This window comes from Metopolophium dirhodum, chromosome 1 (assembly GCF_019925205.1).
Source record: "Metopolophium dirhodum isolate CAU chromosome 1, ASM1992520v1, whole genome shotgun sequence".
Taxonomy (NCBI): domain Eukaryota; kingdom Metazoa; phylum Arthropoda; class Insecta; order Hemiptera; family Aphididae; genus Metopolophium; species Metopolophium dirhodum.
In genome coordinates, this window is record NC_083560.1 from 85,341,431 (window position 1) to 85,366,283 (window position 24,853).

Below are 24,853 nucleotides of genomic sequence, written 5' to 3' on the forward strand. Positions count from 1 at the left end.
ATTTATTGTAAGAAATTAACATGAATTTAAAGAATTTATTTTTGATGGACGTTCTGAACATTGTTTCTAGGTGGATAATGTAAACTGGCATGTTTTATGGAATGCTTTGATAGGTATGTTTTGGTGGTATGCGCGTGGCTGTTATGCAGGTATGTTCATACGCTTAAATAAAAAAGAATTTCGGTGGTAACATTTGCGCGTACTGGTGCAGACGAAATAATGATTTAAGTGCAATTTCCCTTAAACCAGCACTGCAGGGCAACTATACAGACCATTATGCTAATGATTATTGATCATCGGATTGTTGTAGCAGATCATTGTTGACAACGATTATCGTCATGATATCAAGTACGATGATATTGAATGGTACCCAATAGGATACAGGTGAGCAATGTCTGTAGGTAAAATAAAAAATATCATGTAATGGACCTTCTAGGGGACTCGTCGCACATCGTTGTAGGTGTCTATCCTGTTTTGTGCGTAAACGTTATAATACAAATTATAATGATTCAAACTAGCAGCAGTATCGGTTTTCACTCAGACGTAATTCCTGACAAGTAATTGGGGGGGGGGGGGGGAGTTGACTTTAAAAAGATTAAATCAATACATTTAATTAGACAACTGCAACGGTACAACACACGCTTCGCTGTTATTTGTTCGTAAACATGCAAATCAAACGGTTGTAAATACATGTTGATACTAACATTACACACACGCACTGCAATAGCTAACTGGGTGATGTATATAATATATATATATATATATATGAATTCCACGATCCCATTGGCGGGGATTGCTTAAATTCTATTAACTGGTTTATACAATATTAAACGTATCTACGACAATCCTTAATTATAAATTTTAATTTTACAAATTTAATTCATATTATTATACACATAAAATATTATATTAGAATAAAAAAAAAATGCAATCTAATAATAGAAACTATCAATGGCGGTGATTTCAATTGTGTGCCACGTAATTTATTTTCAATATTAGTTTACAGAATGATGTTATGTTATCATTGTAATAAATTATTAGTTTTACTATTTAAAAGCATAAGATTGGACCAATTACCGGTACACAACGATTCTAATTAAAGATAAATATAACATTTTAAACACATGATCTGATTTAGGTTTTCATTGTTTGGTATTATGACGGTTGATTCTATAATGCTGTGATCACATTAAGCGAAAATCACTGTGTTATTAACTAATTATTTCTTTCAAATCCTTATTCAAATCATTTCATAATTAATGTAAATGGTAGTACAAAAAGTTACTAGTTTGAAACCCTGGCGATGTTAATCGATAAGAAGTTAAAATGTCGTTTGATGTCATATGAACTCGTGCATAATCCATATGATATATATTTATACGCAAATAACGAATCAATCGTTCTATGCCAGTGTAACTAAATAGGTGTCAAACAAACTTGAAAATATAAATTTTTTTTTACCGGCGGACAGTGGTACCTATTGGACGATTTGAAGAATTTATTCTGAGATTCGAACGGATGAATTAATAACGCAGTTCAACAATTTTTGTTGTTACTCTGACTCGATTACGTATACATATTATACACAAATTGCCCATGTCAGGCAAAAGAAGGTTTTTTTTCGAGAATATTTTATTTTTATATAAAGCCAAATTTTTAATGTCACAATATTATGATATCGTAAGTACCCACCTAAGTTATATAAAAAAATATATTATTTTTAGTTTTATATTTAAAATGATATAACTTTGCGAGTATCTATCATGTGTCGTGCAGACAAAAAAAATAACAATGATAAAACGAATCAATTTCGGTGAATAGTTGAAACCGCGCAGGTACAACGGTTCTCTCTGTGGGATATTAATGATGTGAACATTGTTGTGCCAAAATAGAGTTTCTATTTCCATTATTACCCAAGTATATCCTATTGTACGAAGTTTTACAGAAGTTCTATTCCCGCGTATAAAACTTTGTCTAGAACTGTTTCCGGTTTCCATTGATTATTATTCAACCCCTCCGCCAAATGTCACGGAAGTTGTCTAAAATTGTCGTCTAAATGTTTCAGCCGACACCATAAAGGTGTCATAAGTTATTATGTTTTTCACCAAGGGATTAGGCGTTATTATTATTTGAACACTATGCTGAAAGCATTATCTCGGTTTGTGACCGCAAAATAAAAAAATAGGAAGAATCGGTCAATATGGTAAAGGCTGCGCTCCGATTGGCTGTCGTCTTTTAGTATCAACAACTTATTGCCGTCATCGTCCACCTTAAAAATGAAAACATGACATAATTAAATAAATCATCATTGAAGATAATAACATCATGTACTCACAGTGTTTTTTTTATATTTAATGCAATACCTAGGATAGTATAATATTTCAAATTATATTAAAACTGTGGGTGCCTACCTATAAACGCTGTAGTTATTATAATATTTTAATACTTTCCATCAGTACGGCTATACCACTCAATAACAATAAAAATCATTATGTCATGGTTTGTATTTTTTTTTATCATTGTTAATTTATTATTAAGTTTCAACCGTTAACCTCTTACTTCAAAAGCCACACGTTACGCCATCGTATACGTTTTGAAATCCTCGTAAAACCACCAACCCAGTTTTAAGCAAGAAATATCTCCTGAAAATGTTTCTGTTCAGAAAAAGCTTAAAGTTTCTTCCATTATAAATGTAACTTTATAAGTGAGCCTGAAGCACACTTTTGTGCTATTAATAATTTGGCGAATGTTACGTTTAAATGAAATTGAGCATAACAAAAAGACCGAAGCTCCACAGCAAAACGATGATACGGCCGAAGTTGTTTCTCATTGATTAGTATTTCGATAACTTATAAGTTATAACCTTATAGCTGCCTGTAGGTACCGCAGGAAATAAAATATATCTGTCAGCAACCGTCAAATTTGAAGTACGTTTTCATATTGCTCCTGTTGTAGCTGTATGAACAAAGCGAATTGATAATAATTGCGGACAGTATAATTTCAAGTGTACCGTTAACTATAGGTAGAGATCTAACTGTTTTTATTATTGAGTATTATTAATACTGTATTCAGCTCGTTTATTTATTATTAAAAGTACAATCAGATATCCCAACGATCAACAATCATTATATTAGCATTCAAAAAAATGTATATATTTAAAATAATTAACACCAAGGGAAGACAGTCAGATAAAAATAAAATACTTTATAAGTACCATATTTATAGTAATAAAAGCGCCTAATATTATTAAATTTTTAATATGGGCTGGATTTAATTAAAAACAATAATAAAGTATACCTACCAACTGTGTGTTTAATCATCATAAAATGGGTAAATTTTTTACTTATTCCTAGATGATTAACTGCCGTCGTGACTATTGTTTTAAATTCAGGGATCTTTTCTGAAAAGCCAGTTAAAACCGCGGTTTCTTCACATTCAAACACCGTAACCGGAACAACATAATCACATAACAAAAGATTTATTATACTGTAATATAGAATGATGTTATTGTAAAAAAAACCATGTTAATCTCAACCATATGTTGTATGCAAAAATAGGTACAACATATTTAAGTGACTAACACGAAATTAGTTTTGCTAAATTGTATATACCTACACTAATTATACAAATTGAACATATTTTAGGGCTTTAGGCTCAGCCCTTAATAGGTAATAGATAGTAAAAATCAGGTATACTAGTATTATAGGTAATTACAGGAAAATAAAATTAAAATCTTCAAAAACCGTTCCTGATAAATTTGAATAACATTTTTTGAAATCGAGACCAAAAATAAAAAAATTGAATAACTGATCTTAAAACCTAAACCAAAACCAGAAAATGTAGAAAACCGTTCTCAAAAACCGGAATCGTAACCGTTAAAATTTGAAACGGTTTCGATTTTACTAATTGTTTTCAAATACTATTGGCCAACGATCCTAATAATCAGTGTTCGGATTAGATAAGTAGTTTTTTATCTAGATAAAGATAAAGATAATGCAACTCTAATGTATCTATATAGAGATAAAAGATAACTTCACTCATATTTATCTAGATAAAGATAAAGATAAATACTTTTTTATCTAGATAAAAAAAAAATACAATTTTTTTTAAATGGGTTTTAAAGTTAGGTATATTTTAGTTGGCACTAGGAACATAGTAATAATAATGATGATATATCTGTATATAAATTTAAATGCGTTTGTACAATTTCGCGATTTTTATCAATAAAAAATTTATCTAGATGAATTCATTTAGATGTGTAAAAACATTATCTAAGATGGACGTTTAGATACCTTGTAACCACTTATCTAGATAAGATAAAAGATGAACAAATAATTATCTAGATATTCATCTAGAAAAATGTATCTAGATAAGTCCGAACACTGCTAATAATCAATCACACTATACTCACTACCACTATGACTGATTATATTTTATATTATAATATTATGATATCAAAATATAAATGGATTCGAAATATTGCATATACCCTGCAACGATAAGGTTTTGATATTGATATAAGAAAATAAAATTAATACATTTATATTATATATTATTATCGTATAATATATATATTTTACTATGTGCATTCCAAAATAATATCACTGTTTGCAGTAAATACAAATTTCTCATATAATATACGCGTTTTCGAGCTTTGTCGAATCGCCAGAATGTTCTTTGATGTTACCAACTTTTAAGTGGTTTGGCAACAATTTAAACTTTTGAAGTAACTGCACGGAAATGTATTGGTCGTATATTATACATTTGTTGGGCGTAGGCGTTTGACTTACCGCATTTTAATGAGCAGTGGGATATGCGAACAATATACGCCACCGACCGAAGCGACGTTACAAATGCCGTAAACGACAATATCTATACAATTATCGATACTTATTCTATGCATATTACAGTGAGCGCGTTGAAAACTTTTGTAACGATATATAGAGTGAAGATATGCCACATTGTAAACGTCATAATTTATTATTATTATTATTATTGTCGATCGTGGAAAATGAACCACTCTCGAATAACTCGGATAATTGCTTTTAAATTTTGTTTGTGAACCATGTGAGTTATGTCGATGTGTGATGTAAATGATGTGATCTCAACGTATACTTAAGAAACCAACTGAATCATATCAAAAATAACGAAGAAGAAGTGTTTGGAGAACTCGATTGATCGCATTGATATTATCGCTATCCTTTTCATACTTTAGCATCATTAAAAAGTATCAACTCTTTTTTTTTTGTATTTTAGAATTTACATACTATACCTACTATACCTATGACTTTCTAACATTTTGTAGAACTGTGAAATCCACACCACCTATATGTTATGAATAATTATTGTTTTAATCGATTAAATGTTTATAAAGTGGCATGTAACATATAGGCAGGGAATAAATGATGCTCAGGCAACACCTTAAATATGGGTGAGCGGGTGGGTATTGATAGAACGATAATAGAACATTTAATCAGTAGTTAAAACAATATTGTGATGGGTAGGTCACCTACCTGCAATTATTTGAGCAACATTCATTTATTTTTTGATACAAACCACTACGTATTTATAGGCGATGTGATAAACTTCTTATTTTACGGTTTTCTTGCTCGGTGTAGGAAATTAAATTGAAGTTAACTGATAATAATATCACTCGTTTTCTATAGTATTTTTAATAGAACTGTCTTCGTGCAGATATTTATAGTTTATTATTTGATAACGTAAATAGTTCCTGATTTGATTTTAGTTCACGCCAGTGCAAAACCAATACCTAGGTATATGACATGGAGTAAAGTCGCTAGCCCATCGCACACTGCAGTGCGGCACGCCGCCTGGTCTGTAACCGTATTTGCACGCAGCGTAGTACTCAACAGTCTAAGACGCAAATCGTTATTGAATAAATATGTCACCAGTTAGTAATCTCCTCGTGGGACCGTGTTCGTTGGGCGTACAAATACGAATATTTCATTTACCCGTTTTGTGAACTCGTACGCGCGCTAATGACCTAAAATTAATAACTTGATTTTATATTTAAATATCAAGCTCGAGGGTATGTTCGTCTGCGGCTTCACGTTGCGTGCGGCTTCACGTTCTGACGGTGGCTGGTCGGGGTCTGATTTTCCACGTGCGACCCGCGTTATGGGAGTAGGAAAATACTGGGTGGAAGACGGACAAATGTTTTCCGAGCAATGTCAATAGGACCTAACAATAATAACATCGTAACCAGCGCGACACCTCACCGGTATATGGTTGTGGTGAGCGTCTGCATGTCGATAACCGCAGAGACAAAAATTATAAATGAAACGACTACTTCTGAAGTGATGCTTCGGTGCGATATATCTAAAATTACATTTCAATATCGATACGCAGCTCGAGGTATGTTCGTCTGCGAGCAGCTTCACGTTGCACGTGTATGTCGTTTCGACGGCGGTTGGTCGGGCTGTGATTTTCCACGTGCGACCCGCGTTACGGGAGGAGGAAAATACTGGGTGGAAGACGGACGGATGCTTTCCGAGCAATGTCAATTTATAGGACCCAACAATAATAATATCGTAACGCCCACGACATCTCACCGGGTCATGGTTTTTGTGAGGGTTTGCCTGTCTATACCCGCAGAGGAAAAAAATATAAATGAAACTACTACTTCTGAAGTGATGCTTCGGTGGGATATATCTAAAATCACATTTCAATATCGATACGCAGCTCGAGGTATGTTCGTCTGCGAGCGGCTTCACGTTGCACGTGTATGTCGTTTCGACGGCTGTTGGTCGGGCTGTGATTTTCCACGTGTGACCCGCGTTATGGGAGGAGGAAAATACTGGGTGGAAGACAGACGGATGCTTTCCGAGCAATGTCAATTTATAGGACCTAACAATAATAATATCGTAACCAGCACGAAATCTCACCAGTATATGGTTTTGGTGAGGGTTTGTCTGTCTATACCCGCAGAGGAAAAAATTATAAATGAAACTACTACTTCTGAAGTGATGCTTCGGTGGGATATATCTAAAATCACATTTCAACATCGACACGACGTATGTGCGTCGCGAGCGGCTGCCACGTTGCGCGTGTACGTCGTTTCGGCGGCGATTGGTCGGGCTGTGATTTTCCGCGTGCGACCAACCACGACGCGGGAGGAGGACAAGACCCGGCCGAAGACAGACGGACGGATGTTTTCCGAGCAATTAACCGTCGTCGACGGTGGTGGCGGGAACGTCGACGAAAGTTTCCGAGTGAGCAGCGGCCGTGATTGTTCGTGTGTGTGCGTGGCACGGTTTGCGTGTGTCAGAAAGTAACGTCCGCGTGTATTCGCGTATACATCACAGGCGCACACCACGTGCGTGCTGTGTTTCTCCACTCGAAAAACTTTCGCCGCGCCAAAAGTTTTTTCCCCCATTTTCCATTTTAAAACACGTCTCGCTCCCTCTAAATTAACGCACGTCCCCGGTCCGAAATCTCACACGATTGCCGCCGAACAATAACAACACAAACAATATATTAATCGCATATTATATTATCCGTACGACCTGCACCGTGATACGTACCGTATATACCCGCCGACGACGTACACTTTATTACACGATATAATATATTATTATCGTAAATTCATAAAAATATAGTCAACGCGGTGCACGCGCCTTATTGTCTTCTGTGGCCGCTTCGTCGGTTCCCGTAACGCGTTTTGGGCGATCGCCAGTTTTCAGTTTTCCGGTCGTCTTGAAAATCGTCCGCAATCGGTGGACCACCTTCCACCACAGTATAATAATATTACTACTGTTTAATGACGGCACCTCGGTATAGTGGTTGGGGTCGGCCATTGGATTTACAGCAAAATAATATCATTGTAAGCACTTGCAAATATTATGATTATTTTCAATAGACAACGAAAATCTAAAAATATTTAGACCAATTTTAAGCAATACATAAGCAATTGTACATAAATATATGTAATAATAATTATATTATTCACATCATTATAAGGTACGTTGGTATATTGATTTATAAGTTAATATATATGGTCCGAGTTTCAATGCAAAATCCATAGTTTTTTTGGCAGCTTTAGAACAATGCATTCTCAACACATAATTGAACTTGTGTAACCAATACTCAAAAGTCAAATTCGTATATTAAAAAAAAAATAGTAATTTTATCTATACTGAAGTCTTAATGTAATATAAATTTACTAGAAAAAAAATACTTAGAAATGACCAACCATTATATCGTTGGGAATCGTGTTTCGTATGCAATGATTCATTATTTAATTCAAATTAAATACATCCATTACAGCAGTGACCTCAAAATTGCGAGGTACACTCGACACCTGCTATACACCAGAGCGACTACCTCGGTTTTTATTTTTGATTTGGTTCACTAGACAAAATAATTAATTATCGCGTCAAGTGTAGCGCAGGCCTTTGAATGAAACAAAAGAATATATGGAGGCGTATAACATCCGAGGAAAAAAAACCTCTGGCGGTAATTGAGATAATGATTGCACGAATTCGCTTACGATTTTTTTTTTTGTTTTACACTCCGTTGAATAGGTAATAAAAATGAACGCCGTGTATAATATTGTTGATTAGTGGTCGTGTGTTGCACACATCCGGTAAACCCATCAAGGCAGACTTGTACACAAAGACGCAATACGTATATACAATATATTAATATGGTACAGTTCGACAAAACATTACAATATATCTATTAATATTATGAGGCATAATATATTTAAGGTATATTAATATTGGTAGCTAATTGGTAGGAACGTGTTTTATTCATAACTGTACGCCCCGTTTTTAGTGTGCCAGTTGTGATATTCAATCGATTTATCGGACATATTATTATTGCTCTTATACAACCGGTACAGTTTTGGGGTTGGTATTCGTTCGCGTCGGACAGTTTCTCGTTCAAATGAAAATCCATTGTATTTTTCGCGAATTCCATTCTTTACATCCAAGACTTCGGTTATCCTATAGTGTTTCGACATACCACTCGTTCACATACACGCCACGACACTGTTGTACAATAATATATCCGATCATAGACGTTGACAAATTGAAGTGTGCCGATGAAAAAATTCAAAAACTGTGGAGATCAATAATCACCATTAGCACAATGTTCGACGAATACACACATAATAAAATGTACTTACAGTACCTATTTAAACTTTTTTTAGGATAGTTCTTAAAATTATATTCGTTTCGATCATCATGCCGTAGGCACAGTCGTAGTTTAGTGTTGGTATATCGGTGGTATTGACTACATATTTTTATAGAATATTTCAACTATTGGGACTAAAATATGATTGCTTGCATTTTTTCTTCTCATTAACAGACTGGTGCCACGGTTTTAGTATATAGACCACAGGGTGATTCACCAATCAAATTTTCCATGTTTTCAAACGAAAACTATTATTGTTTTATTGTTAATTATTAATCAGATAATTTTTTTCTTGAAAATATTGATGCATTTCAATCAGAATTCGAACAAGTAGTTTCTGAGTTATTAAAATGCATACTATGATTGCAATAATTAAAGTCTTTAAAATAGTTTTACAAAAAATATGGAATTGATGTAATATTAATGTAATATTCGATGTAGTATTTATTATAATATTGAACTCTACAGTTTTTCTAAATTATACAATGCTAATGGATCATTATTAATTACCGAAATGTCCAAATATTAATAGCCTTCAAACCTTCCAATGCCAATATCACGGACCTATTATAATTAGTACGCAAAGTTAAATAACTCAACGGCTCGGTAGTGGTTCAACTATCGGTTCGGAAAATGCAATGCATCTGATTAAAAATGTACAAGAAAAAAGGGTGGTCCTCATATGAAAATAATATGTTGTTATCCACCGCACAACAAGGACATTCCTTTGAATGGTATAATAAAATCAGAATTTGAATAAATTCATTATGAAAGGGGGACAAAGGGCGTGAGCATGCCCGGCGAATCGCCCTGTATAGAGTGTACGTTTACTTTCCTTACTGGTATTGTGCGACATTATTACGATTCATACGAAACACAGCATCACCGCATTATGCACTTCATATTATATATTATAAATATTGTAGTAGTGCTGTCAGTGTAGTGTTTTTGAAACTTTGACGGATGACGTCAACCACACTGTGCCGAAGATAAACCAAACGGGTTTTAGTTACGTGTTAATAATAATACGACAGTGACGAATGTGGTCCACGATAATAACATTACTGTCAATATTGTCTCATCTCCACGCACAGCCGTCTTCCCGTCCCGCCTAGACCGCACTCTTCCTTCCGCCATTGCGCAATATATAATAATATTATTATTATATTTTGACCACACATATTATGCGGCCCTGACATGTCGTACACGATACATAACAATATAGCTGCTCATACAAATTTCATATTTATATTTAAAATAATAATAATAATAATAATTTCGCGACTTAGTATTTTTTTGTTACGAAAACCATTTTTAGTGTTGCATGAGTTATTACACACTGCATTCCTTGAGAGTGGTTAGCTTATGTTATGGTTAGGTTATGAGTTAATAGTTAACAAACAATGCATTCAACTTTAAAAGTTTAATGTTAATAATACCATGGAGAAAAATACTGGTTTAAGTCACTTAAAAATAAGATTAATTAGCGACCTGGGTCATACATTGTGATTGTCCAACTTCAAAATATTTTAAACAATAATTAAACATTTCGTTGAAAATGCATTCAACTATTCCTTCTCGTTACACACTATATGTAGGCTTTTATAAAATTAAACGTTTCTGTCAACTAAATTAGTAAAGCAAAGAGTATATATTTTTATTTGCTTATTTTTAATTTAAAATCATTGTACACATCATGATTAAAAAAATAAAATGATTAATTAGTGTTAACTACAGTTCAAGATATATACACACCATTATAACTTATATATTTTTTTTAAATTAACTGGTAAAAAGTTAATTATTATAATTTATTCATTAACTAGTTAAGTTATTAAATTGAAAAATAACTTTTTAACTTCAAGTAAATTAATTTAAATTGTATGTTGATACAAATATGTATATACATACTGATAAACAATTCATGGTATTGGAATTTTATCGTTTAAACAAAAAAAATATGTAATGGATTTAAGTATAACTGGATAAGAAAAAAAAATCATGATAACTACGTAGGTACATTTTAATAAATTATGTTTAAAAGTTAAAGTTTTAAAATAAATAATTCAAAGAAAAATCCCGTTTAAATCTTATTACAGTACGATACCACTAATATTATAAGCTTGTCTTACGAGTAAAAATATTATTTAATTTAACTTTTAACGCTCAAGTATTTCAGTGCGGATACTTAAGTCTAATGAAAATAACCCACGCTGGCCATTGTGATTTATTACAAAATTAATATTTTTTTACATCTTTAAACTGCTTAAAAAGTGGTTTTTGATATTCCAGTGTTGGTACACACAATATAATGTGATGTTAAGTATCATGTATGGGACGTGTATAATATGTGTAAATTCACCAAATTGCTCAGTTAAAATAATAAACTGTTTCAAGTAGGTATACCTCATATAATTATTATGTGCTATAATTATTAAGATCATTAGATTTTAATGAATTTTGCTACCTATACCGGGATTCGGGAATACAGATAATGTAGAGAGGCGGCGGTGGCGGTGGCGGAAAGGTACATCACATAATATGTTTCACCTCATATTATATCAGAATGCGAGAGGACGCAATTAAATTTTTAAAAATTTAAATTACAACCAGACAAAGAGTTTTACATTTAAATTGTTTTTTCAATCACTAAATTTCATTAAAAAAATATCTGAACGTATTTTTTGCTTGACATTCATTCATTCGATTTTCAAAAGCTATACCCCCCTCCCAAATTATCTTAATAATAATTTGAAAAATGTATAGAGGACCTACCTATTAGTATTTTTAATTATTTTTTATATAGTTTTTATTTTATACATTTTTCTCATTTCCGTATGCTTATATATGAAGAAATTTCTGTGGTTTTAAATTCTGATCACTTTACCTATATAATATCTATGCAAAACGTCCATTTCGTGTTTATAGATTTAATATACACTTAATAGTCTTTACTTGGATTTTTTTCTTGTTTCTGAAATATTTCTGGTTTATACTCAATGATCCTCTCAGATGGCATTAAAATAGTAAAAAATACAAATGCATCGTTTGAAAACATAATGAAAACCACTGCATCATATCGGGCACTGTCACCAATAAATATTAAAAATCTGACAGATGTTTCTAATAATTGTTCACTCTAAAATTGAATATTTCAAAATCTAGTGGTTGTAATATAAAATAAAAATAATCACAATCTTGGAACCGGTGGAACACGTATTTACATTTTTTATGAACTAAAACGGAAATCGGAACCGATGTTTTCGTATATAACCACACACCTACGTGTTGATTCCTAAATAAAAAAGGGACTTGCTCCCTGCAAAATTTATTTTGAATTATAATTAAACTTAACGTGATTTCGATCTAAACAACACCGATGATAATATATTTAAGCATACATAATAAACTTAGCCAAATATTGTTACATAAATTATTGATAATATTTCAACCAAATGAGGTGTACTACGAACATTTTAAATTTTTTCTTACTAGCATTTGCACTAATTTCCAAGTGTCTCTTAGTTCAGTATTATTATGATGATTTGTTTATTTGTTTCGGACTTGTAGCATTTCAATTATAATATCATTGTAACACGGCACCTTGAATAGGCAGTTTAGCTACACCAATGTCTTGCCACATTCAGCCATCTCAATAATACTAAGATACATTTTTATTCTTGGGAGGACAATCTAATCAAATTGTTTAATTCTAGATAAAAGATCTCTAAATACCAGATACTCTTGATCGACGAAATTTTGTTCACTATTTGGAGGTGTCCATTATTGAGAGTGCTCAGTTTATAGAATGTGTTGTTTGTTCTCGAAAAAAAAAAGTCTGTTATTTAGAGGTGCCCGATAAAATTTACTGTATTATTACCTGCCATACATTTTATGGACGATGAATCTTTCACTGTGGGGATACTATTTTAAAATTTTGAATCGAGGTAAATTATACAAAATGCGAAGAACTTCCCACACGCGCGCGATCGTAATGAATATAAATTTAATATTAAAAATAAAATTTAATTTCGATACCACTATACTAAAATACATCATTCAAGATTTTCGGTTGGTTTCCGTCAACGTTGACAATTATTTATGTCAGAAGGCTTAGTTGTATAGTGTACAGATGTACTGTTGTTTGTATATAGGTACTACTATAGTGTAAAACACGATGTCCTTGCAGTGCGTACTTTAAAATATTATCACAATGATGGTAAACAAAAACAATATTATTGATTTGATGTATTTTTCAACATATTTCATACTCCAACTCACTATAAGACGTGTACTTATTCAGTCACATGTGATAAGCTTTTATTTAATTTAATCGGTTCAATAGTTTAAGCGTAAACATTTTTTCCCTTTTTTCGGGAGTATGTATTTCACTTGAACGGGTCTTCAGATTTTGTGATTTTTAAACTACAGCTGCTTCTATTTCATTGTTATCATATTTTATTGTGCACGTCTCCGTCCGGTATTTTGCCCGATTGAATTTCCATTTTATTTTTTATGTGAACAGATTTCCATCTCAATAATAGATAACAGTAAAATAGTATTCGAAAATATATACAGGATAAAATACGTACTAGACATACATTATTTAATGAATAAATTTTTTTTATATGTGTATTTTGAATGTTTTTCGACGACACCTATTGCAAAGACAATGGCATTAGAAATTGGAATTTTCAGTTGTGTAAGCTGAATAATATCATGACATCCTTTCTTTCGTCAAGCTTAACGAAATAAGGCGAAAATAGCGCCTGCACTAGACCCTGTCGAGTTTTTGTATCTTGTCCGTGCTTATATAAATGTATTATGAGTGCATACCATTAAGTCACTTTTAGTCACTTGTGTCAAGGCCGCTGTTTCCAGATAAGTACTTTGTTTTTTTAAGTAGTTCGAGTTTAGTTAGTTCAAAAGAAAATAATATATTACTTAAAAGTAGCTTTTCGATATTGACAAAGTTTAAGTTATCAATTAAAAGCTTATACTTTTTTCATCAATACAAATTTAATAATACCTCAATAAAACAAAAAAAAAATGTTAATTTATATATTATTTATTTTTTCCAACGTACCTTTATAATTAATTAATTCTCTAAACTCTATTAAAATTGTTTCTGTTCTTCAAATATTAAATTTAAGAATCAAACATGTTTGCTTATATTTTTATAAGCTAAATTAACTTATCTTGGTAATTTCGTGATGTTGGAAAATAACTTAAACAACTCGTCGCGTTTACATGGAACCGCGGTAAAAATTGACGTAGGTAGCCGAGTTAATTAGTGAGCTGACGTTAAAAGTTATGGAAAAAAAAACTTATACATATTATTATCATGTTCAGATTAATTAACACCGCGCGTACCGTCTCATTATCATTTTGGCTTGAACAAACTTTAGTGTACTTCTAATCTCAAGGAGGAGGAGGAGGAGGAGGAGGATGAGGAGTTATTCTTGTAAAATTTAAATTTTGGGCGCCGAAAATTCGTCGATCGAAACAATCGAGACGAGGCCACTTGCTCACTGAAAACGAAATAAAAAGGGGGTAAGGAAAAACACTTGAAATCCGGAGAAAAAAAAAACCCCGTAGGTCGTGACTGCGGCGATTGTTGCTGACAGATGTGGCAGCTTAATGCACTCCGTGGCAGGACGCGTAATGGTATAGCGGACACCAACAACAGCTATTACGGTATTGTACTGCGAACATTAACACACCATCTCGTGTAATAGGTATAATCGTATATTATGTGTGAGAGAAAAAATCAACTCGCCCGGGTCGGGTCTATAGAACACACGCCGCCGTACTTATATTTACGTTTTATGGCCACCGATGTTAATAAATATCAATTGCACCGCCGTATAACAATATATAGGTACCGTCTGCGATTCGATGTACGTACACGCCGCCGTGATAGTAATTGACTCGGTTTGTAGTCGGAGTCGTTATTTTTTCCGCCCCCGGGGCGACTCCTATATTGCACGACCACCACGCGGCGATCTCATGATAGCAATAATTTATCGACCCGAATTAAAAGCACCTGCAGGTAACTGCAGCATCCGTGTGCGTTAATTAATCGATGATTGATATGAGCTGCAGACGCGCAACTCCCCCGACCATGTCGACGACGATGACGACGACGAAGAGATCGTGATGATGACAATACGTATTATTGTATATTATGGCCGCCGGACGTTAGTCTTCATTACAGCTGGGAAACGATGTTGACCATTTTCTGTTGCTAACTTCCGCTTTTCGAACAGTCCGCATCCTGTGCCCGAGAAATCCAATTATAACGATTATCTTTATCCGCGTCGGGGACGGCGATTTTGTCCATTTGATGTAGTCACACAACAACAATTGTTCGGCGGCGGTGAATCACTGTGACTATAATATCATCATGCCTTTGTAAACTGGCCGAGCAAACGGTTATTATAATATGCGCGGCGGTAGACCTTAACTACCGTTCGGAAAACGTATTTAATACGCCGCACGCTTCTGAAGTCCTAAGTTCTTCTCCACTATTATACGGCCAGTCTAGACGAGTTTTTACGAATTCCGCGACGACACGAAATCGCAGTCGTACGAAATATTATTATCGTATTCCACGGCACAATAAAATCCGCCCACGTCATTGCCGTGATAGTGTGTAAAACCGAGCAAATCTCTTTTGTATAAACTATTATTATTGCATTCGACGGGAATCCCGTGCACGTCACTCGGCTCGGCGATGGTTAGCGATGGTATTATTTGCGTCAGAGTAAGCCTTTGCTAGTATATTATATTGTAGCCAATACGAAGATTATTATTGTTCGTTGGCGTTTTTCGAGAACAAGTCGTTCACGTGATATCACATACTATAGGCAGATGCAGGTACTCACCGGCCGAGTATATATTACTATATCGGCTCGATATATATTGTAAAATATAATGATAATATGGTATGGTAGGTATATTGACGTTTCACAATCTTCTGTGGAACGAAACCCAGATGGACGAGTTTATAAAATATATTATTGTATTGTAGGAAGTGCTTTGAAATGAGAATCGTGAGTGATTCGTCTTCCCTTCATCATTTCTTCACTTCTACCCGGAAAAAAAATATTTGTAGGGTAGTTGTACAGCACTGGTGTTGATGACGACTAAAAAACATGTGTGATGAGTGATTGTACATTATTTTTTATTAAATTACACATTGAAAAAAAAATATTGTTCAATTAAATACCTCGTATTACTAAACCAACAGAATTGTTGTAACCATTTATTTATATACGACATGACAATATCATATTAGTGCATAATTTAAATATTTATCAAAAAAATTAGCAAATAGCGAAGTCTGATCGTGGCGATGAAAAATATTGTTAATTCGTAGCAAAATAATGATGTAGGTATGTTTTATGGTTGTAGCATTAAAGTTCGATGAAAAATTAACGAATTGTGGCACGTTTATAGAGTTCGAAAAATGTTATAAAGCACACTAGATAACTTCATTTTTAGAGGTGCTGAAGGGAAAGGCGACTTGCACATTTTTAGTTTGTGGTCAAAACACAAATACTTACGGAATCGGGATTGCGTAAATCATTGGGCATGGTCATAAATATGGAAACGATCAAATGGTCAGGTTTCGAAGAAATTAGTCTCAATAATATAAACTTTTGTGGGTAATGTAAATCTGCTGAACAAATAAATTACCAATTTATGAGTACGAATAATTACAGATTATTTAGAAAGTACTAATTATTGTAAAAAGTTAAAACGATCAAATTTTTGTTTACAACTAGTTTGAAAATTATTATATAGAGAGTATTTTCCTTTGATTGTCATACTCAAATTAATGTTAATCATTAAGAAAAAGTAGTAGATTTCAGGGTAAAAAAAGTATAAAAATAGTTTTTATTATAATATATATACGATGAGAGTAAATCTTTGAAACACAATTTTAAAATGTCCATTACCCAATCAATGATACTTGCCCACTTTTTATAATAATATAGTTACTATAATGGTCAAAAAGAGTGTTAATGTATTTTATTAAATTTTTTCTGGCAGTCGTGCTTCCAAAAACTGAATTACTAAAACTTACACAAATCTTGAAAAATTATTTTTGATTGGTAGAACTACTTAGATATATTGACACATTTCAGTAATTTGTTGTGCAACTCTTAATTTATCCGAATATGTCCACATTCCTTGCCACAAAAGGTCTACTGGTTTTAAAAATATTGCAATACTCTTTGTATTTATGAATAATCAGGCGGTATTGTATGAAACTAAAAAAAATATTGACGATGATGGTACTTTTATATTTCGATGAAATAAATGGTTTTTTTTAGTTTAATACAGTTATAATATTAATTGATGTACGAAAGTAATGGATTTCGACTGTATCTCAGTAAGTTGTTTGTATGACATCCAAAACACTCCCCGAGTATTGGAATACTACCGAAACCACACCACCGCAGCCGGATTCATCAGTGAGACGATATAATAATTTAATAATAATAATACGTCTCGAATTTCAATTTATACTAATAGAATATCCTCGGCATAATACATCAATTATGTCTATGTTTGATTGCCTTCCGACGCATACCAAGACCCTCGATTCCGTTCAATTATTATTTGCCGACATACCATTTTGACCTATGACATGACGAGCACTATTATTGCATGTACTTTCATGTATACGAATATTATACGCAACACTAATCTTTTGATGGCAATAGTAATAATAATAGTTTTTGAATTACATTATCACGAGTTCGCCTGACGTTTGATTGTACTGTCGATAAAGAATATAAGCCGCATTTTTTTTGGTTTAAACTTCCGCTTCATATTACGCAACTGTCGCGGGTTTATTTTGTGGTTTTTAATGCTAAACTTGTGTAATAGATTTAGTACAAAAATTAATAGGTATGTAAAATATCAAGTATTCATCATATGAAAAAAATTAACGATATTAAATAAGCTACTTTTCATTCGATAATGCGTGAAAAAAATTCTCTCTCAAGGTTAGACTTCAAATACCATTCAACTCTTCAAACGGCTTATTAAATTACAAATTATAACACGTGACGTAGGCAATGATGAATTATTCGAAAATACCCTACACCACTGGTGTACGCCGTTCTACTGCGATACAGGAATTTCACGGGACTCTAATGAAATTTCTTAAAATGTAGGTTGGCGAAAATAAAAATACAAATGTTGTGTTTGTATCACAGTGTAGGTACAAAGTCACTGTGGTGTCATCACGGTGAAGCAGATTTCAAGTATGCCGGTTTGCTCGTTATACGCGACACGAACGTCTGAACGCGATCAAAAGGATTGTTTATTATTTTATATGCTTCAACGACACGTTTTATTTATTCTATTAATTATTTGTTATTTACATTTTTTTTCTCTAAATACACATGTATTTTACTGTTATTTATTCATACGGAGTTTTTGTATAAATGCATTTTTGATTCCGCCTGTTGACTCCTTCTCAAGTCTCGAAATCCCAGGGATGAGTGGTGAATCTTTTTATCTTCTCATATCTTCATACTAGATGAATTTTATTTTGTTAGCTGATTTTCACCAATACGTTCATTTTTGGCTACAGAATTGTAGTTGATAAATGTTGTATTGCAAATTCTGAGTACGTTTATTATGATAAATCAGTTGTTTTATTTTGCTAAATTTGCGTGATATACTAATCTATACCTAATCTACATACATCAGCCAGCACAGTGCATACGATTCAAAAACGATGCTTAACCTAATTCTTTCTTCCAATGGCTATTTTATTAAAATTATGATTTTTAGAATGTCTTAGGATCTTAAAATGTTTCGTTCTTACAGTAATTTTTATTTTGTTTCTTAACAAGGAATCGCCTGTTGAGGTACAATCTTTTTGTTCAATTTAGAACCACTTTTTTATAAATGTTGACAATGTACCTACCTAAATCAAAGTATAGTTTATTAGTTTTTGAACTATTCGACTTTGTATACTAATATCAAGCATGGAAAATATATCAGATGTAACAGAAAGATGACAAAAAAAAAAAAAATTAAAAAAATTACGCTAGTTAAACGTACGACATGAATAATAAATAATTTAAAAATTATACTTATGTCAGGAAATTACAAAAGTAATATTTTCAAAAAGTTATTAAGTTAAGTATTAAATTAATTTACTCAAAAAAAAAATATGGATATTTCAAACAATTCTAAAAAATAACCTACTCGACTCAGATTGGTAAATGTTTTTACAATAAAAATTGTTCTTATAATCAGAGATAAAATAGAACTAATGTTGACTATAACAAAATTAGCTAGTTCTTTTTGTTACATCCTGTATAGTATTATGTATTCTTTGGTTTTTGTACTTGTAACCAATATGATATATTTTGTGTTATCACAAGTTATGTTTAAAGTATATGTATTATGTGTGTATGGTAGGTATACATTTAATCTAAGGTTATCGACGTGAAATACTTGCATCTCATAGGAATCTCAAATTTTATAGATATTTTTCGAGACAGTTTTTCGTTAGATTAAAAGGGTTATTCAGATTATTCAGCGTTCGTTTTGACACATAACATAATGATAATATTTCAAATAATTTGAGTATTGTTGCGGACGTAGAATTCAAAAAATCGTGGTTGATTCGACTTAAACATTACCACACACGAATCTGTTTAGTTCACTCGTGTTTCTTTTTGGCATAACACTTAAAGCAGTATAAAATATAATGTGAGTGTCTATAATATATTATAATATTATAGTGCCCGGACGGGTATAGGTTTTCTGTATTGTTGTAGAAGTGCTGCTTGTGCCGCGATGTTGCCGCAGACCATATTGTATAGTTTTAACGAAAATCAATGTTTTAGATATTCATAAACGCATTATGGTACACCGTTGATGCTGTACATACTATCATCGATATAAAAATAATAAATATCCACAACTTTACGACATTTGAAAATTTAAATATTATGACCTAATCGTATAATCTATAAACACTAAAAACGGTGTACAACGGCTGTTTTAAACCTATTTTTTATTTTTTATCTTTGGTCGTAAATGTATAGGTAAATATTATTTTTGGCAATGTATATAGTCGTCGATTAGCGTAGTACAACCGACAGTTGCACCATAATTGATACATTATTCAAAGTCCATTTGTCGTTTTATTATTCAACGAATGTCCGCCGCACATTTAAACATCATTGAATTCAGACCGAACTCGTGCGCTCAAATCGATCGATTTTATGTACCATCATCCATCAGCCATGCTATGCGTTTCAATAGTAGCAAAACTGACAATTGTTTTACAGTTTTTCACGACCCGCGCACGTAAAATGGAAAGCGTCGATCGGTTTGGGCTTGTCTAGACAGTGTCCGTTAACAAAAGTGAACGAAAAATCTGTCCGAGAATTTATAATATATTATTGAATAATAGCAATACAAACTGACACAACAGAACATTTAGATTTATTTTCTAAAATAAAATAATCGAAATTTAATTAAATGCGTTGTAAGCAACATGTAATAGGAATTATTTATTATTATAAATATATATTTGAGTTTGTGAGTGAATAACTGCAGGTGTCTCGAACTTTGTGACAATCTGCTTTACGATTATCGTCGTTTGTTATTATTATTTATTATTAATATTATTATTATTATTATTACTATTATTATTAACGTTATTTTTATTACACGGCGCGCACACTGTCAAAAAGCACAGAGGCGGCGGCGATGCGTTGCGCGACGGGGTTCGAGTTTAATTTCCTGTTCAACAAACTATAGGACCATCCATCATTCTGCTTCACCAGATCCGTGAGCTTTTTATTTTTCCCATCATTTTTGTTTTGTTTTTTATTTATTCTTTCGTAAAGGGTGAAATTTCCAAAAAGCCGATGGAATTGGAATCTGTTTTCCCATACCGGTCCACCGATAATAATATGCGCACACCGAGTAGAGCCACGGGTTTTTAAAAAAATTCTTTTTGTATTGTTGGATGCACTCCCTTTCCAAAGAGTATTCGATATAGGTGTCTAGGAAAAGGTTGGATAGGAAACGTATTGAGTACCTATTAAAGGTACATATGACAGTGTAAGTGTCTCCAAATATGTTGTATGATTGTTTATGGAATTGGTATCTTTTCGAAATACTGGATCAGTTTCAAGCAAGAAGCATCTTCTCATATTATTCCGTTGTATTAAAGTAGATGTTTTTGGACTTGCTGGTAGCATTATTACTTTGTTACTTATTAGGTATAATGTCAGATGTGATGTCAGTCGGTGAATAAATGAAAAATGAAATTTCGTTTGTTTCAAATTATATTATATCATGGATAGAAAGTAATGTGGAAAGTAGAGTGTTCGATGAATTTGACAGCTCTTGTGAACGAGATAAGGTTAGATTTTGTAAGGCTACAATCGATAAATGGAATATCATTGTGTGACTCGTCCGTTGTGGTGTACCCATGTAATATTGCAACAGTTTTTACCGTCGACCGACGTTGTTTATTATATTATATTTTGGTTAGGAGGCAATAATGACCGGATAAAAGCTGAATATATCGAGCAAAACCATAAGCAAATTAGAAAGGAAATAAACACTTTCTCGCATACGGTGTATACAAACATATTATTTTATTATTACATTTTATCCGTCCGTATACGGCCAATAGCATTTTAAATTTCCCTTTTTTCCCGACAAAGTAGAGCAACGCCACCAGACGGGTCTTTCGAGTAATCCGGTCATAGATTTAAATAACAATATGATATAATAACGCATATAATGTCACCGTCGTCGTCGTAGTCGTCGCGCGCAACTGCAGAATGACATTTTACCTTTTTAATTGCGTCATTCGCACGACCCGGTCCAGTACCTGCGTAAGTAGAACAATGCGTGATAATCGCCATCGTGTTTTATTATTATTTTTTTTTTGCGCATTCACCCCGTGCGTTATGAGTAGGTAGGTTATTTTTCACGACAGAATATACATATAATATAAGGTATGTACGAGGAAAAACATTTCCACCGCGAGCGACAACCTACGACGATACGGTGGCTACGAGAGTCGAAAACGTCGTCGGTGTCCATTATAATATAATATTATTATACTATTTACTTTTGTGTCGAAAAATAACGGAAATAAGCTCTTCGGAATCGATTTCCGTCCCTTAATGTTTATCCGATTTTCTACCATATTATAGTTTGCTTTGTCAAACAGCAGGTGCGTTCATATGTATATATAGCGGCAAAGGCAAATACTAAAAACGTATTGTTTACACTCGACCGATAAAGATGGTATATATACACACAATATATTACTTACTGGTGAAATGCGTTCGAAATGCGACTCTGAGCTGCTGGCTGCTGGAAGGGGTGGAACGAAAGTCGTCCACGGGCGCGCATAAACCTATTTTTGAAGAAAACAAATATTGTTGTTGCGTTTACCTTTGCGAAAAGTGAGCACATATTATTAAGAATGCACAGGCCCGGGGGGTCAGGACGGTTTCGATTGTCGTGAGGCCCTAATCCGTGAAATCGTAGAGAGGGGTGGTCGGAGTGAGGGGAGAGTCGTGCCGTGATTTCGGAACATTTTCTTGAAAAATTATCGAGAGACGGGTCAAACATCTATCAGTGTTAAATTCACTGGAAACGAGATCGAAGAGAAAACACATACAGACGGTGCCGATACGGTCCTGATTAGGGGAAGGCAAAAGTTACGTTCGAAATATTTCACAGGTATTTTTATATGGTTTCATCATACCACTCCTACATATTATGTTAGTTAGATTATTCTTCAAAGTGTAATTTTCAGGGGTTCTAAAATCTTTACAATAATATTCATATTATTATTCACCAGTAAATCGAGTTTATAATTACCGTTTACCAATTTTTCGTTTACCACCAATGGGTAGGTGACAATAATATTATCACGTATGCATATTATTTTATTTTCCAATATATTTGACGGCGACGACCCAGCAAACACTGGTTAAAATCCGTACACATGGACGACTAAACTAATGGCATACGAAAAAGAATTAGCGGGTACTGCCGAAAGAGGAGGCAGTGGCGTATTTATGGGATAAGGCTCCCCTCCCCCCATGCGCTGCACCATGCACCTATATAATATATATATAATATATTATAACTACTAACTTACTACTTACTATTTAGTAACTGCAGATAAGTATTAAAGCCTTACGGCGTACATAATATACATATAATATTATTCAATCATTGTATAATATATGGTTTAAAAGCATAACTTATATAACTATGAATTTGTATGATTACATATTCGGTGTATTTTTATGCCCACCCTCCCCCCCCTCCCACCCAACCATTATTTATTTCTAAATACTCCTTTGGAGGTGGATTATGTTAACTCAATTGCATTATTGATATCCACCCGACTTGAGTAGGCTACACAAAAGGTTTTGCCTTTGGAAATCGTTACGACTGCGCTGCTGACTGTAAACAGTGTGTCGCGTGTATGTTTATATTATATTATTTACCTCTGCCAGTACACGACATATGTGAACATTTACATCGTATTAATATGCACAAACAGGTATTAGAATGTATGCAGTGGACTACGGCTCCCACCCTCACAAATAAATGTATAATACGCTTATACTTACGACACGACTTCGTGCTGTTCGTATAATGTTTTACGGTTATCTTAAACTATTATCCGTGCGTGCTTGGGATCATATTCGTACTGAATGTCCACCCCGTCAACCCTCTGAAAACGTTAATCGCGACCCCTCCGCATAGTATTTAATATACTGCAGACAGGCCGATACAAAATCACTAACTTTTTATTGGCAATGCAATGGCATAATATTATAAAATATTGTAGCGTGTACTTCATGCAATATCTACAAGATATATGGACCGTTGTCTGTCCATATATATATTTATGCTAATAACGTTATTACCTATGTGTAATTTATTGTGCTCTTGTATGCATTTCAAATGTGTTTTGAAAAATAAACGGTACTCCCGAATTTTATGGCGTGTTCCGGTTCTGGTCCCGAAAACCCGAAATTATACTGTTCGGCTATTAGAAAAGTTTTTCAATTTACATTTCGTCGTCTTTTGGGCATATCGTTCGTAATTATTGCGCTCACAGCAAGGCAGAACGTTTGTTAACAGCGCAAAACGTTCAAAAGTAAAATTGTCACCCTAACCCAAAATCTAAACACACGTAAAACAGCATCAATTGAATAAAACAAAATTCGCCACTATAAAATTATATGTTGTTTTACGATATTTTAGAAGCCAGATTTTTTCCAAAACAATGATAAATAACAAAATGTACTAAACAGAAGTTGTGAAAACGATTATTCAAAAAATAAAACACAACTTATAACATCATAAAATTATGAAACCATATCACAAATGTACGCAACGCAACTACAATACTATAACGTTATACATAATAATATATAGAGGTATATGTTGTATGATTTCGTGACTTACGATTTCAGAGTGATATTTTTCGAGAGCCAAACAACAAAAGGAAAAAAGGACGCGCGTATAATAATCTGATCATGTTGCGGCGACGACCGTGTACATATATAGGTATATATACTTAGTTGTATAAGGTCAATTCCGTGTATTATTGCATTATTCGGGAAAGGATAACAAATAATAAAAAGTACCTATGCGTTTT

The 24,853-nt window shown here is 33.2% G+C and overlaps 1 protein-coding gene across 1 annotated transcript in view; it reads left to right on the forward strand.

The window, feature by feature from the left end:
* Positions 1-24,853, forward strand: part of LOC132937501 (uncharacterized) — a 582,052-nt gene that overhangs the window by 188,016 nt on the left and 369,183 nt on the right. The window lies entirely within an intron of this gene.